A 17,179-nucleotide genomic window follows, 5' to 3' on the forward strand; every position below is an offset into this window, starting at 1 on the left:
ATTGATTCTTTCAGTTTATAGGCTATTACAGTCAGGGTGAAAAGGCTTAAAAATTATCAGCTGATTACATATAATGGTTAAGAGGAGCTGATCAAGAAGCTGGCTTGCATCCTGGTTCCACCATTAACAAGCTCTGTGGCTTTAGGACATAACATTTAAACTCCTGAAGCCCCTGCTTCTTTATCTGTTAAATGAGGAAAATAAATAATGCCTACTGAAGAAAGAGTTGTAAGATTAAGTAAACTAAAAATAGAAATTAATATACTGTCATTCTCTCAGAAGTATTACCTTTTTACATTTGTCAGGGTTTTCAGTTTTAAGTAAGTAGAAACTGACTTTGGCTAAATTAAATAGAAAAGAAAATTATTCAGCAAGATACCAATAACTTGGAAAACCAACTGAAAGAGTAGAAAGCAAGGCTCTGGCAGAAAACCAAGGGAAGATGTTTATACATCATAGTCTGTTTAGGACACAGAAACTGATTCTATTGCTGCTGCTGCTGCTGCTGCTGCTGCTAAGTTGCTTCAGTAGTGTCCGACTCTGTGCGACCCCATAGACGGCAGCCCACCAGGCTCTCCCATCCCTGGGATTCTCCAGGCAAGAATACTGGAGTGGGCTGCCATTTCCTTCTCCAATGCAGGAAAGTGAAAAGTGAGAGTGAAGTCGCTCAGTCGTGTCTGACTCTTAGCAACCCCATGGACTTCGGCCTACCAGGCTCCTCCGTTCATGGGATTCTCCAGACAAGAGTACTGGAGTGGGTTGCCATTGCCTTCCCCAGATTCTATTGCTACTAGACTCTTAATGCCACACCAAAGACCTCTCAACAACTCATGTTGGCTAGGAAAAGTCTCTAACTGATCCTACTCCTGTCTTATTCAAAGCCACAGGCAAGAGAATCTTACTAGTTAAGCCAAAAACATGTATCCATATCTACAGACTAAAAAGTTAATACAGACCCCTTGTGTTTCTAGAGTGGAAGGTGGGCCTGTCTCCCATCTTATAACTCCTTCAGATAGGAATAGAATGGAATATGGGGCACACCAATGGCCTGTAAAACAAGACTCAAAATGTTTCAAGGCATTAATAGCAAATGAAATGCATTCTGTGACCTCAATTCCAATTCTATTAAATTAAAACTCAAGAAATAAAAGATATTTTAAAAATCCCAGGTATCTGTAATTTTTGATGTGCATTTAAAAATAATTCATTCAAAACAGAATTCATGAAGAAATTAAGAAATATTTAGAAATGAAAAAGAATGTAAATATCAAAACATGAGATGCAATAAAATGGGCATTTTGAGGGAAATTTATAGCCTTAAAATGCTTATTTCAGAAATAAAGTTGAAAAGTAGTGACATAACTGTCCAATTAAGAAAAAAACAATAGGATAAACTAAAATATCGTTACTTGAAATAATAAAGTAGACTTCTGATACTAAGGAAAGAAAACTCTCACACAATTTTTAGAAGTGAAAACATGGATACATACAAAATAATAGGGATTTTAAAAACAAGAAGACAAAATCAACACTGAAAAGCTGATAAATTCAAAATTTTAGATAAAAGAAATTAATTCCTAAAAATTAATACCTTACCAAATGGATTCAAGAAATGAATCTAGAGTCGATAAAGTTCAGCACATATTAAAGTAACTGAATCGAGCTGAAATTCCTCCTACAAAGAAAAGTACCAAATTCAGATGATTTAACTGACTTCTAAGAAGCAGGTCCCTGTACTGTATCACAGTTCCTTTAGAATATAGGAAAATAGGAACTATTTTCCAACTCATTCTATGAGTCCAGAATTTCCCTGGTACCCAAAGCACAGCAAACACAATAGACAAGACAGCTATGATTTTTTTCTCACTCACAAAGAGATTTAAACTTCTGAAAAAAAAAAAAAAAAAACACAACAAAACTACCAAACTACCAAACTGAATTCAGCAGCATACACAGACAATCACTTGTAACCAAGCTGAGCTTTATTGCAAACTTGCAAAATGGTTTGTATCAGAAATCAATGCATGCCATTCATCAAATAAAAAATTGAAATACAATATATTACATCTTTTATGAAGATATATCTTCTACATAGAAGATATATCATATCATATCTTCTATGAGCTTGCCTGGTGCCTCATATGGTAAAATATTTTCTTGCAATGCAGGAGACCCAGGTTCGATCCCTGGGTCAGGAAGATCCCCTGGAGAAGCGAATGGCTACCCATTCCAGTAGTCTTGCCTCGAGAATTCCATGGACAGGGGAATCTGGCAGGCTACAGTCAACAGGGTTGCAAAGAGTCAGATATGACTGAACAATTAGCATATTACTTCATGAAGAAAACTTATAAAAGTTATTCATAAAAACCCATATTCGTTATAATGCCTCTTACCAAACAAGAATGGAAAATGACTCCTTCATCTTAGAAAATGTATCTCCCCAAAACAAGAGATGATTCAGTGTGAGAAAGCATTGGGAAAATTTCCTTTTTCCTATATCACAGCTTTTATTCAACATTTTCCTGGAAGTCCTACCAGCACATGATAAAAAAACAAAATTCAAAGAAATGCATACTGATTAACAAGAAAAAAAAACTATCATGACTTTTAAATGATGTAATTGTAATCTTTCAATATCTCAAAGAACCAAAACAAATTATTAGAAATCTTGAGAACTTAGGAAAAGAGCTAAGAAGGAAATTAATAAACAAAAAAATCAATTTTATTTGTACATATTATCAAGAGTTAGGAAGTATAATTTGAAAAGGAGACAGTTTTCATAACAGCAATGAAAACCATACGACACCTGAGGATGATCTAATAAAAGATATTTAAGACCTATATGGAGAAAATGATAGAAATCTATTAAAAACATATTTTAAAGATGTTGGAGAAACACCAGTTTGGGGATAAGAAGATTTAAAACTATAAAAATATTACTTCTTGCCAAATATAGACTGAAGTCAAGTGAAATGTGACAAGCTAAGTCTAAGGTTTATGTGGTAGAATAACCAAGATGTTCTGAAACAAAAGTAGAAAGTAAGCAAATTTCTGCATTAGATATTTAGAAATATTTCTATAAAACTGTGAAGTAGGACACATGGGCAAAGAGAGACAAATCTGACAATAAAGAATATAAAGATGGGACCTCAATATTTATGCAACATTGATATATAAGTGACACATATACAGCAGGTCAACAGAGAAAGGTGGGGCTTTCCAATAAATCTATCACAAATCATTATCCACAAAGAAAAAAAATGAAAAACAACTCTAGGTAGGTGAAAAATTTAATGTAAAAAGCAAAGCATTTGGTTGAAAATATAGGATAATATTTTTATGATTTAGTTAAGACAGCCTTTTAATATACAATACAAATTCACTAATCTTAAAAGTAATATAATAAAATTAACTACATTAAAACAATGAACACGTTTATCAAAAGATATCACAGAATAACAAAAAAAGTCACAAACTGAAAGAAAACATTTGCAACACATACTCTTTTCTCAACAAAGAACTGGAATCCAAAACCCATAAAGAACTCCTATAAATTAATAATAAAAATAAAGAACTAGGAAGTCAAAAGAAAAACTGATATGAACATATGTTTCACAGATAAGAAATGGCTAAATATATGTAAGGGTGCTTAACCTCATTAGGGATCAGGGAAATAACTATTGACACCAGAATCAGAAATCTTTGGTGGCTAAGACAGTAAAGAATCTGCCTGCAATGTGAGAGACCTGGGTTCGATCCCTGGGTTGGAAGATCCCCTGGAGGAGGACTTGGCAACCCACTCCAGTATTCTCGCCTGAAGAATTCCCATGAATGGAGGACCCTAGTGGGCTACAGTCTATGCGGTCACGAAGAGTCAGACACAACTGAGCAATTAAGTGCACATGCACACACATATCCAATAAATGTGTACAGATTAGCAAGTGTGATCATACCAAGTGTTGGAGAGTAGTCATATAAAATGCTCTGAGGATTGTAAGTCAGTAACTTGTTTAGCATCATCTTCCAAAGGTGAGCACTGCATACTCCACAACCCAAGGATTCTACTCTTAGATGGATCTCCTGCTCTTAAATACCAGGTGACTGAAAAAGTGTTTATAGAAGCACTCTTTATGATATTAGAAAACTGAAAACAACCTAGTGTCCAAAAGAAAAATAGATATAAAATTACAGGGTAGTCACATATTTGAACATCACACAACAGTGAAAATGGAAGAACCATGTGTGCTCTGTCTCTCAATCATTTTTGACACTTTTAGACCCCATAGACTATAGCCCTCCAGGCTCCTCTGTCCATGAGATTTCCCAGGCAAGAATACTGAAGTGGGCTGCCATTTCCTTCTTCAGATCTTCCCGAGAGGGATCGAACCTATGTCTCCTGCATCTCAGGTGGATTCTCTACCACTGATCAACCTGGGAAGCCTCTGAAAGAACTATTACTGTATGTAATAACATAGATGAATTATAGAAGAATAATACTGGATACAAAAACAAGGCCCAGAACACCACATACAATAGAGGATCACTTGTAAACTGTAAAACAGGCTAATAAAGTATCAGTCAGTTCAGTTCAGTCGCTCAGGTGTGTGCGACTCTTTGCGACCCCATGGGCTGCACCACGCCAGGCCTCCCTGTCCATCACTAACTCCTGGAGTTTACTCAAATTCATCTCCATTGAGTCGGTGATGCCATCCAACCATCTCATCCTCTGTTGTCCCCTTCTCCTCCTGCTTTCAATCTTTTCCAGCATCAGGGTCTTTTCCAATGAGTCAGTGCTTTGCATCAGACGGCCAAAGTATTGGAGTTTCAGCTTCAGCATCAGTCCTTCCAATGAATATTCAGGACTGATTTCCTTTAGGATGGACTAATTGGGTCTCCTTGATGTGCAAGGGACTCTCAAGAGTCTTCTCCAACACCACAGTTCAAAAGCATCAATTCTTCAGTGCTCAGCTTTCTTTATAAGTCCAACTCTCACATCCATTGGCTTCCCTGGTGACTCAGATGGTAAAGCGTCTGCCTGCAATGCGGGAGACTCAGGTTCAATCCCTGGGTCGGGAAGATCCCCTGGAGAAGGAAATGGCAACCCATTCCAGAACTCTTGCCTGGAAAATCACATGGACAGAGGAGCCTGGTAGGTTACAGTCCATGGGGTCGCAAAGAGTTGGACATGAATGAATGACTTCACTTTCCTTTCCTTTCCTCACATCCATACATGACTCCTGGAAAAACCATAGCCTTAACTAGATGTACCTGTGTTGGCAAGGTAATGTCTCTGCTTTTTAATGTGCTGTCTAGGTTGGTCATAACTTTTCTTCTAAGGAGTAAGTGTCTTTTAATTTCATGGCTACAGTCACCATCTGCAGTAATTTTGGAGCCCCCCAAAATGAAGTCTGCCACTGTTTCCACTGTTTATATACATACATGAGTGAAAGAGAAAGTCGCTCAGTCGTGTCCGACTCTTTGTGACTCCATGGACTATATAGTCCATGGAATTTTCCAGGCCAGAATACTGGAATGGGTAGCCTTTCCCTTCTCCAGGGGATTTTCCAACTCAGGAATTCAACCAGGGTCTCCTACACTGCAAGCAGATTCTTTACCAGCTGAGTTACCAGGGAAGCCCATGTGTGTGTGTGTGTGTATTTTAAAAAGATAGTTTAGGCATACATGCTAACACAATAAGACTTTTTAAAATAAAGAATAAACACAAAATTGACAAAGAATGGGGGGAAAAAACAGAAGCTATGAAAGAGACTAGGTTATATTCAAGTTATTATTTCAAAGCCCTTGTCATGATTTCTCCAAGTAAAACGGCATTATCCAGTAAAACTGTTTTATAATCAAGCAGATGGAGCAATTCCTCACCTTTATGTTAACTTCTTTGCCCTTGAAAACAGTACCTTCTTAATACTGGACATTGAAGACCATTAAGTGCTGGGAACAGAAATAAGATCCAGTCCCTATCCCCAGATAGCTCATTCAGGTCCATTCATTCATTCACTCATTCTTCTACCCATCAGATTTTTTTCAAGGGCCTATTACATGCAGGATCAGAAGAGGCACAGGGCTAGATGGTAAACAAACAGTCTCTGCCTTCCTGAGGGTTACATTTAGTTTTCTACTAGGAAAAGCAGTGATGGAAGAATCTGCCTGTAATGCAAGAGACACAGGAGAACTGGGTTCAATTCCTGGGTGACAAAGTTCTCCTGGAGGAGAAAATGACAACCCATTCCAGTATTCTTGCCTGGAAAATTCCATGAACAGAGGACTCCATGCATCCTGGGGGTCTCAAAGAGTCCAAGTGACTAACACAAAGGAGAAGCAAATTCTGAACTATTCATCCAACAATTACTAAATTATGTTTCTTATAAATTGTCATATCAGATAAGTTCAATCGCTGAGGAGACAAAAACACAACCACAATTTAAAGTGTTAAACACTGAGAGTATTAAATATAGGGCATTACAGCAGCAGAGAAGAGTCACCAAACCCAACCTTTGCAAGACTGGGGAGATGGAGTGATTGGCAGGAGGGCAGGCTGGAGTCAGAGAAGAAATTTCACAGAAGCAATGCATTTTAAACAAGTTACTGCAGTGAAGAAGGAAGGGGTCATGGCTTTCATTTTTCTCTCTCCATATAGGCTGCAGGGAGAATTATTTAAAAAATAATTATTTTCTACTCCCAACTATTTTGTTTTCCTGACATATAGGATTGTCCCAGTTTTTATGAACCATCCTTCTCCACATGAATTCAGAAGGGTGTGTGGCTAAAAAGTGCCCTGGGCACCACCCTTGCACCATCTGCTTCTAATTAGGTAATTCCGGCTGTCCCTGGGTGAATGACTTAGCATGACTCTGCAGCCTAAGATTTTTTAAAGGAGCCTGATTATTTTATGACACAAACAAGTTATACTAAACAAAGCTAATCCATACTCTGTTGAAGAAAAAAATATACTTCCCAGCCATGAACAGTGAGGTTACATGATATAAAGTGCATGTACCGACAGTTGGATTCTAGATTTTTAAATTTATCTTTAAACTAAGAGCATGTACTCTGATAAGTCCAGTCTGAGTTTGTAGTTTTGGAGGGTTCTTCCTGTAGGATGACTTCTTTCAGCAGCCTCCCCTGTTCATTTTTATGAGTTAAATCCAAGTTGCAAATAAATGGATCTGTCATCATTTCTCAGAATGTGTTGTTTTCAACATGACCTGCTGATTTTCCCAAGTGCTCTCTGTTACTGTGGAGTCATGGTAGCATGGCCCATCAACCCCTTTTGCTTGCTTTTTGGCCACTGAACCCCTTGCCTTTCCTTTAACCTCCACCCAAGTATATAGCCTTGCATCACTCTCTTTTCCAGATGTCTCTACTTTTTATTTGATTCAAGTCCAAAGTATTTTAACTTGAATTTCTTGACTTATCCTAAGACTAACAATGCTGCTGGACAAAAGCCCAATCTTGCACAGTGAAATCTAGGTAGCAGCACTCCCTCACGTGCACAGCAACTTCCCCATCATGTTTCTGAAAACAGCCCCTCCAATGTTCTTTCACTCCCCATGGTGTTGTTAAGAAAGTCAAATGAGATCCAGTATGTGAAACTGCTTTGTACACTGTAAAGGCATTTGGACGGATAACTTCCTTATAGCTTTAATCTTTAGTTGATGTAGCTTGGTTAATCTGGTAAACAATAAATTCAATGAATGGCTTATCTTGCTAGATCTGTGCTATGGATTGATATAAATTGTGGCACTTGCTTTATATACTTGTCTCCAGGAGTCTACTGTGAACCTTGATTCTCAACTGAGCTGCACGTTAGAATCCACAGGGAGATTTTAAAAATCCTGATGGCCAGGCCACACATCTCGGAGCAACGCATCAGACATTCTGGAAGTAGGATTCAGGCATCAGGTATGTTTTCTTTTTAAGCATCCCAAGTGATTCCAGTGTGTGGCCAAGCATGAGAGCCATTAGTCTTTGCTCCTTAACATCATATGCAGACCTCGTCACAGCCCTTAGCACACTGCATCAAATCTGCATGTCCTTGTGTCCACCCGCCTTCCTCGACAATAGCTTCCTCCTTTATTTTATTTATTTCACTTCTTTCCATATCTAGAATTTAGCACCATGACTTTTACACACCAAGTGTTCAATAAATGTTAAATTAAATGGAAGACAATTATAAATCAGTCTAGATCCCTTTGGATGATTTTTCCTATTATATTGACCAGGAAAGGGCTCAAAAAGAGGTTAGGGAAAAATGACTGAGTAAAAGCTGAACTTTTGTTTGTCTTAAACATTTTTTAAGCTATTGGCTGTGACTTCTAAAAGATAGTTGGAAAAGCTATTACAATTTCATCTCTGAGAGAAGAACAACATCTTTTTGATATGCAGCATTTAAGAGTGAAAGTTACTGAACTGAAAACCAGGTGGTGAATTTATTAATAAATTTTAACCATTTTAATTAACGAAGATTTATTAGAGTTCTCTAACAGGGATTTTCTCTTGATGTTCTAAAACATTGGTCCAAGTACCTTAGTATACTTAAGAATGAACTTGCCACTTTGTTAAAAGTTCGAAGTCCTCGGCATTAATCTCAGAATATCAGATTTAGGAGGTCTAGGATGGAACAAAACATTTGTTTGGGTTGTTTTGGAGTTCTATGAAGCCCGAAGAATATTTTAATCTCTACACAAAATTTATACTATCTCAGGCTTTAATCAATATGTTAAAGAAGCAGTATCAATCAGAAATTACCATATCAAAAAATAATACACTGCTATCAAAATTCTAATGCTAGAATATCCCTACAGTAAAAGATTTCCAAGATGAGTATTCTAAACCACATTAGGGGCCTTATTTTGTATGAAATTAATTAAAGGCATCATCATTTATCCCCAAATAATATTGTTGGTCATATAAGATTAAATTAATACAGTCAAAAGTAGCTAGCTCAGTCTCCTTTAAAAACGTTTCCCTTCATGGCTATGCTCTTGTTATTATACAATTTGGTTTGCTCCCAGTTGAAACTGTCTGCCGGTGTTGTCAATCCTACAAGAGCAATTATCAGATACACTAATATTCTTAGTTGTGATAACAGAATCCACTCTACTTGCTTGAAGCAGAAAGGGTTTTATTACGAGCTTTGGGTGGCTCACAGAATCATCGGGAGGCCAAGGAAACAGACTTTAGGCGAAGTTCCAGGAATGACTCCCAGAATCACACTCCCAACCGGCCCACCCAGGAAGCTGATGTGTCTGCCAGTGTAAGGAAGCTGGAGATGCAGGAGGCTGCTGTGAACAGCTCTGCCACAGCCCACTCTGAGAAATGGAGGCATCACACTCACTGGCTCTCAGGGCCAGACCAAAATCTTCCCCAGGTGCCTTTGATTTCTAGAAACCAAATCCCACGTTTGTTCCCAGCAGGAAAGGATTCTCCTTTGGAAAGTGGGATTACATTGCAGGGAACTACACTCATGTAGACGTGGCGTTCCAAAGTTTTGGGATAGCTGATGCCCCTGTACCAGCTAGGCCATTACAATGATTAACTTTTTGCATCCCAAAACACTCTGAAGTGCTTTTTTGCTTTCTGTTGCCTATCTTGATAAAAATCCCTAGGTGTTCCTCTAAGCATCCTGGCTGCTTCAAATCACTGATTGGAACATTTTAGTTTCACTTGGACTATTTGTCTCACCCGTAGAGATGGGTTTCTTTTTTTAAATTTTTTATTGGGGGTTAATTGCTTTACAATAGTGAGCTGGTTTCTGCCAAACATAAACAAGAAACAAGAACCAGTCACAGGTGTACATATGTCCCCTCCCGCTTGAACCTACCTCCCATCGTCCACCCCACCCCACCCCTCTAATTTGTCACAGAGCCACTGGGTTGAGCTCCCCGTGGTGGGACAAATTGAGAGAGTAGCATTTTCTGGTTTTATATGGGCAATGAAATGAATTTTGATAGAAATGGTTGAGTCAGAGCCTCCATGTAGATACAGTTTAGGCTGACACTTCACCTTTGAAAGTATACAGATTTTTTTTTTCTTATTTTGAGAGTATACTAAAATTTTTAATTCTTGGGAGGAAGGAGAAGAGGCTGGAAATAGAAAGCCAATGTTAAAATTAATAGTGTGTATCTATAACTAAAAGGGGGAAAAAAGATGTCAAAAGTGACAAGATTACCAACATTATCTTATATTAACCAGCATACAAGTATCATCCATAAATAGAAACACAGAAAGAAAGGGGAGGAAGGGGGGACAGAAGGAAGGGAGGGAGGGATGGAGGGAGAAAGAAAGAAAACAAAGAAAAGGCTATTTATATTAGTTTAGAGAAAGCCACCTGACATTTGGGATGGATGCCAATTAAAGAAGTAGGCAAAATCCAGTTGAATCTGAAAATTCTATAAAGCAGCATGAGTTTCCTTTAAACAAAAAGGGAGGCGGCTTGAAATTAATACTGGGCTTAGCTCATTGCCGCTCTCTCGTGTGAATTATCTAGTACAAATACAATGCATGTGAAGAGCTTCTAGGAGTCCATTATCACTTGCTATTGGAATCTCTGCATGTGCATTTAATGAAAACTTTCCAAATCATCTCATGAAACCCAGTTTTCTTACACTTTGCTTCTAGTGAAAAATTTTTTCCCCTTATTGTACTACTTGGTCAAGACTTTGAAGTAGTCAAAAATCTTTATTCTCAGTAATCTTAGTCTCCCTATCTGGGAGCATAACTAGGCTCTTTGCTCTTACCCAGGGGACGAGGATCTTTATACAGTTACCTACTTTATCCCTCATTCCAAATACATTATCTGATTTAATTCAAGCTAAGAAAAAAAAAAAAAGGACTGATAGCTTAAGGTTCAATATCATATCAGGAAAGAAATATCTGAGCCAAGTCTTACATTCAAAAACAACAACAAAAAAGACACTAATGGTAGTCTAGTGTATCACACAGTAAACAGAAGATTTAATAAGGGTTAAAAGAAAGATAGATACGCATATAAGAAATACATCTCTCCATTCACACCTGAAACTGAATGTATCTATAAAGGAATACATATGAATATGATTGCCTTTCCCAAAAGCCCTAAGCCACATTTTTTAAGAACAAATAATTCATAAGGAACCCCCTATTTCCACCCCCCACCATCACTAACTCAATTCCAACCATTACTGCATAGCTTATAGTAAGATAGAAAAGCCTCCAGCTAGGACTCCAAGTTTCCAGGCCTTCCATATCACCACCAGAGTCATCTTCCAAAAATAAATATTATGTTTGGTCACCTCTCAAAATTCTTTAAAGATTCCCAGTTACCCAAAGGATAAAGCCCAGATTTCTTATGATGAAATAGCAGGCTCTAATTAATGTAGCAACAGTCTATTCAGGCCCTATTAAACCATAGGTCCTAAGGATTTTTCACTGCAAAGATATAGCCCTGCTTGGGTTTAGAACTGAGCCCACACAAGCCAGTTATCCTTTTGGGAGGACTGGACTGTTCGGGTCTGGAACTTGTCCTGCTGCCCTAAGACTGGGGTTCTGCTGTGTTCTCTCCAATAGGTCAGATTCTCTAGTGTATTGGTTCTAACTCAGATAGCACCAACTGAGCCTTGTGAAGACAACAGTAAGGGTAATTTCCTAAATCCTAGCTGTTCCTGCTCCAGGATTACACCAACTTTATTAGTTTGTAACTAAGATATCCTAACATGCTTTTGGCATACTCCACATCAATGATAGTCCTACAGTCTAGCTGCTGATTCTCTAATGCACTACCATGCTCTTTTGTACATAAGCCCTGACCCGTGTTATACACCCTTCTTAGGCTTTCCTTACCTTTGTCCAATCATCCAACCTCTGCCAACCTTTCAAATGCCACTCCTATGAAGTCTTCATTAAAACCCTAAAACTTGCTCCCACTTGGCACATGCTTTGATTATAGAACTTCTCAGGTTGCGTTGTAATTTTTTTGTTCTCACATATGTTTACCCCAAGAAGACTGAGACCTCCTTAAGGACTAGCTTAGCCCTTAATAGCTCCTTCCTCACTCACAGCTGAGACCATATGTGCCCTATAAAAATGTCCCTGGGGCGCCTCCAACATTTCATGGACTATGTCCAGGATCTACTCCCACTCTTTTGTCCAAATCCCTCATCCTAGTCTAGTACTCCCTTGCCTCATATCTAAATGCCTTATTCTTGGTTAAACTGGTGGGTTCTTCCCCTCTGCTTTGCCTCCTAAGGTTGAGACTTTACACTCTTCCTGGCTTTTAGTTTTGGTTCCATCCTTGAAGCTACTTGAGTAACTTGCTCATGCATCCCTACTGCCACAAATACACCAACCAATGTCCAGTGCAGCCTCTAGGGACTCGAACTTAGGTTCTGCCTGTTCAAGTAGAGAGTTTGGGTAAAATAAACTAAGATGTCTGAGGTTTATGAAGCAGTTCCTAACGAAAGAGAACAAAAGATTTTTCTTCACAAGAAGCAATTATTGATTTATGTCTTGAAAAGAGGGTTGGAGAGATACCTGCATGGCAATCCATGACTTCAAGTCAAGCCAAGGGATCTAGAGGTTCCACAGATGAAACCCAAAGTGACAGAAGGTAAAAACAAAGACCATTTCGGCTATTGATTTATTCGATGAAAACAATGACAACAGTAAGAACCAATCATGGAAATACTTTATCACTTGATCCTTCACACCTCTCACCCTATCACACTGACTTTTCTAAGTTCCTCAAGCATATCATGGTTTTCTCATGCTGTTGAGCCACTTATACACACTACCTCAGAGGGCCTTGCTTCTATATCTATTTTTCCTCTCTGGTCATCATTTTCAGCTTTCAGATTTCAGATAAATATCATCTCCTCTTGGAATCCGTTTTTGGCTTCATTATTGCACACAGTACTCCTCTCATTAAAAGACATTCCTTTGTTTGCAACTCCCACTAGACTTGAAAACTCAGGACGGAGATTGTGAGTCTAGATATCGCAGGATCTAATACAAGTTGTACATTTAATTTATGTTCAATAAGTATTCACTGAGTGAATTACTAGATGATAGTCCTTACTATCTATAGATGATATGGCTGGTCACATGAGGCAAGAAGACAGGTACACAGATGAAGCCAAAAGAGACGAGAGGGAAGATGGGAAAGTGGGGGAGGAGAGACAAAGGCCACTGATCTGGTGAAGTCACTAAGCAGAGCCTGATGAGTGACAGAAATGAGGGCCAGAAGAAAGTGCTGATATCAAAAGACACAGCTGAGAGAACACGAGATATTGGTCGACGGGAACACAGTAATAAGGAACCCTGGATCAGGAAATGTTCACAAGTGTTAACTTTAGAGGTATCTTTGGGAAAGCAACAAGTTCACATTAACAAGAACAGAGAGTCAGGACACTTTAATGATCCTATAGGGAGCCCACAGATGTAATACAGAAAGACTGGAAAATTGCACACATCAGCAGAGTTTGAGTACAGGCATGGGAAGGAGAAAGGCAAATATCCAGTTTTAATAACTGTGTCAAAAGATAGTGATTTTGTGTCAAGAGAAAGTTAAGAGGTCCAGTCATTAGTGCTGTACAGAGGCAACACCATGGAAACTCATCTTCCTGCTTTTCTTCTTTCCCTTAGTATATGCTGTACACAGAAGTCTGAGTTATCCCTTTAATATGTATATCAGATCCCATTACTTTTCTGCCTAAATGCCTACATTGGCTTCCCATCATCAACAAAGTCCAAAAGCTTATTATGGCCTGCAAGATAATACATGACCTAGCTCCTGCCTGCTTCTCTGACTTTATTTTGTAATATATTTCCTCTTACAATCTCAGGTCCGATCATCCTTATGCTCCTCCCTTCCTCAAACACATTAAGTTTGTCCCTGACTCAGGGCCTTTTCACATACTGTCTTTTCTAAAATTATTTTCCCTAAAAATATTTGCACGACTTGCTTACTCCCTTCCTTCAAGTCTTTAGAGAAAAGTCCTCTCCTCAGAGACAGCCTTGCTAAACTAAATATCATGCCACTGCCTACTCTTTATCCCCTATAATGCTATAATTTTTATAGTCCTTAACATTTCTTAGCATCACACTGTGTATTTATTTTGTAACCATTCTCCCAGTAGAATGTAAGCTAATGAGAGCACAGATCTTGCCTGTTAAGCTAATTAGTCTAGCTTCAGCGCCTAATACATTGCAGGTACTCAGTCAATATTTATTAACCCATGATATAAGTTTTCCTACATCATCCATGGCCAGTTTGATTGTTTTCCTTTTCTTCCATCACGGCAGTTGGTATGGGGTAATCAAAATTTATCAAAAACTCACTTCTCGCTTTAAAAAGATTTCACAGGATAATGGCAGCATCCTAAATCCAAATCTTTGCACAAACTCTCCTCAAAATTCATAAGATCAAAATAAGGAGCACAAAATAAAACCATACACGAATCATGCTTTCCACCATATCAGGAGATGATAAAGACCATGAATTTCAAATCCTTGTAAAAAGAGAAATAAAACTGAATTTCCAACAGGACTCCCACTGGAATGCCCACCTTGGCTGCCAGCCTATGGATGCAAACATTGGCAGCAGGGAGTTTTAAGAGGCTGTAGAAAAGAAGAGAGGAAGCAGTTGGTAACAAAGGTAAAGCATAGAAAAAAATCATTGCTATAAAAAGAAAGACTATCAGTATGCCCTATACTATAGATCTGGTTCGACAGTTTATAGCAACAGGTATCAGAGAAGGCAATGGCACCCCACTCCAGTACTCTTGCCTGGAAAACCCCATAGATGGAGGAGCCTGGTGGGCTGCAGTCCATGGGGTCGCTAAGAGTCGGACACGACTGAGCGACTTCACTTTCACTTTTCACTTTCATGCATTGGAGAAGGAAATGGCAACCCACTCCAGTGTTCTTGCCTGGAGAATCTCAGGGATGGGGGAGCCTGGTGGGCTGCTGTCTATGGGGTCGCACAGAGTCGGACATGACTGAAGCAACTTAGCAGCAGCAGCAGCAGCAGCAACAGGTATAGGAAGGCTTCTTGAAAGTGAGCAAGAGAAGGCAGTACAGGAGATGGAGAGCTTGTAGGTATAGGAAGGCTTCTTGAAAGTGAGCCAGAGAAGGCAGTACCGGAGATGGAGAGCTTGTAGGGGATCAAGAGACAAAGACAGAAGGATACCTTCATACAAGTAGCTGTAAGAGGAAAAGAGGGAAATAGGAGGAATATTACAGAGCTTCCCTGGTGGCTTAAATGATAAAGACTCTACCTGCAATGCAGGAGACCTGGGTTCAATCCCTGGGTTGGGAAGATCCCCTGGAGAAGGAAACAGCAACCCTCTCCAGTATTCTTGCCTGGATAATTCCATAGACAGAGAAGCCTGGTGGGCTACAGTCCGTGGGGTCACAAAGAGTTGGACACGACTGAGCTACTAACTTTCAGTTTTCAAGGAGCCTATAGAAACAAAAAAGAATCACAAAACATGCCAATCTCTACCCATTCCTGCCACCAACAATGTCATCCATTAAAGAAATTATGCTTCACTATTCTGAGAGAAAGGTTGCTACTGAACCAGGATGTCAATCTATAACATTGCTATGAGTACAAAAAAAGCAGCCAAATTGCATACAAAGCTACTGTTGGAATAACCTAGAAAATTTGAATCAAATTATTTTCTGGATAAAAATTTCTAAAGCAAGCAACCAAACATGAAGTACTGTATCATATCTCTCCAAAAGAACTCAAATAACCATTTAGAGACTTAAGTCAGAAATATAAAAACTAATGGAAAAATCAACAAAAACATCAGGGAAAATGTAATGTCAGTTGCTTGGTTTCCTAGACGATATTAAGGTAAAAGATAAAATGACTTCAGAAACTGAGAATAAATTGCAAGGTACCAAAGGGATATCTGAATGGAATTTGAAGGAAGATGTAATAAGGAGCACTAAAGAAAAACAAAACAAAAAAAGTACAAGAGATGAAAATAAAACAAAGAAAACATAAAAACAGTCCAGGGAAAAGTGTCTGAAATGGAAAATAGCAACAGAGAGTAACAAATCCATGGACCATACCAGCATTTAAGAATCATAATAATAAAAACAAAAACTTTCTACAAATAAGAGAAAACCGTATCTACTGAAAGTGTTTGTCTCCTACAATGCAACCTACTGTGTTGGCAGGCATCCATCTGGGTCCACCAGCATTGCCCTGTGGGACTTAAATGTGACTGATGGAAAAATGAAACTCTAGCTTCTGCGTTTACCAGTTAAGACCTTTGTCTCTGACCCAGGAATCTCATGTCTTCTACTAGTATCCAGGAGACAATAGCAAGCTAATAACTTGTTAGCTTAAAAATATGGCAAAATTTAGACTTATATAATTGTTGACAACCAGAGTCTAAATACTACATAAATTATTTCAAAGCATGGAAAATAAAACTTCTGAATTATTTTCATGAAATAAATGTAATGCCAATAGCTAAACCTAACAATGCAAAAATGAAAATCACAGACCAATATACTTATCAATATCAAAGCAAAAATAATAAATGAACATTTTACTGACTCCAACACCATATTAAGAAAACAATCCACCATAACCAATCTATGGTATTTATATCAGAAGTGTTAAAACTGTTCAAAATTAAGAAATAAAGTAATTTAATTTATCAAATTAATAGATCTAAGGAGAATTGTTTTTCTCCATAGATGCCAAAAAAAGCCTCTAATAATATTCAACATCCATTCCTAGTAAAACAGGACTGGTTGGCTATTTCCTTAACATGAAAGAATGTACATGCCTCTTTCCTAAACCCAATATACTGCTTAAAAGGAAAAGCAAAAAAGAAAAAAAAAAGAAAAAAATATAAGTATTGCTATCAAGGAGAAGAAAAAGGTAAGGGTACCCACTATTTCTACACTATTTAACAATGGTACTAGAAGTATTAGCTAATGCAATTAGATAAGAGAAAACAGCGAGAGACATAAAAATTGGGGAAAATGATTGAATAATAACATGAGTGTAGCTGGAAAATGGATAATAAAACTAACTAAAACAATAAAAGAATTAGTCACATAACAATATAAAATAAACATGCAGACAGCAAAATTCTTCTTGTACACAGATAACTAGATAAAGGATATAATGGAAAAGTTCCATTTAGAATATTCACAT

At 38.1% G+C, this 17,179-nt stretch overlaps 1 long non-coding RNA gene across 1 annotated transcript in view; it reads right to left on the minus strand.

The window, feature by feature from the left end:
* The window catches only part of LOC129653921 (uncharacterized), a 115,369-nt gene that overhangs the window by 78,946 nt on the left and 19,244 nt on the right, over positions 1 to 17,179 (minus strand). The gene's annotated exons all lie outside the window — the stretch shown is intronic.

Source organism: Bubalus kerabau, chromosome 5, assembly GCF_029407905.1.
Source record: "Bubalus kerabau isolate K-KA32 ecotype Philippines breed swamp buffalo chromosome 5, PCC_UOA_SB_1v2, whole genome shotgun sequence".
Taxonomy (NCBI): Eukaryota; Metazoa; Chordata; class Mammalia; order Artiodactyla; family Bovidae; genus Bubalus; species Bubalus kerabau.